The 607-nt window shown below is 46.6% G+C and overlaps 1 protein-coding gene across 1 annotated transcript in view; it reads left to right on the forward strand.

Annotated features, from left to right (window-relative positions):
• LOC119588379 (uncharacterized protein DDB_G0271670-like) overlaps window positions 1–607 on the forward strand; it is a gene marked incomplete at its 3' end in the record, with an annotated part of 27,875 nt that overhangs the window by 26,479 nt on the left and 789 nt on the right.

The raw sequence follows: 607 nt of genomic DNA on the forward strand, positions 1-607 counted from the left end.
GGAGGAATCTAAAGCTGAGGGTGCTGGATCGATCTGAAAATGATGGCCGGCTTGGGAAGTTCCTTAACGCTGATCGACAGCGAGGACATGTCGCCAGTCGCCTCGACGGGTGGACGTCTTGCGCGGAAGGAGCGATGGTTGACGCCAGGTATGATAATTGTTCCTCCCGAGACGACGGCGTGACGGCGCAGGGACGATGATCTCGCAGGGTATTACCGCCGCTCCTCGTTGCATGGTGCGAATGACACTTGCATTTCTGTTTGACTGTCATTATTTTTTTCTAAAACTTTTTTCCCTTCTGTGCTAGATGAATGTTATCATCCATAGTCCTTCGGGTGTTTCCTTTTTTGGGCGTGGCTTTAACGCCTTTTTTCAGCTGTGAGTTAATGCGTTTAGGAAGTGTCTTATGCAATACCCGCGGCATCTGTAAGGATGTTGCACAACTAATTGCGATGCAGAATTTTTTTTAGTGATTGTTTACACGCTGGCGTCCCATACTCACACATGCGAAGGTCGTATTAGATAGTTTTTTCTGGTTGATGAAATGTTCAAGAAGAGCTTTTACTACCGTTTTTGCCCTTTCTTTCTTTCATCGTGTGTTTCACAA

Source organism: Penaeus monodon, chromosome 23, assembly GCF_015228065.2.
Source record: "Penaeus monodon isolate SGIC_2016 chromosome 23, NSTDA_Pmon_1, whole genome shotgun sequence".
Lineage (NCBI taxonomy): Eukaryota > Metazoa > Arthropoda > Malacostraca > Decapoda > Penaeidae > Penaeus > Penaeus monodon.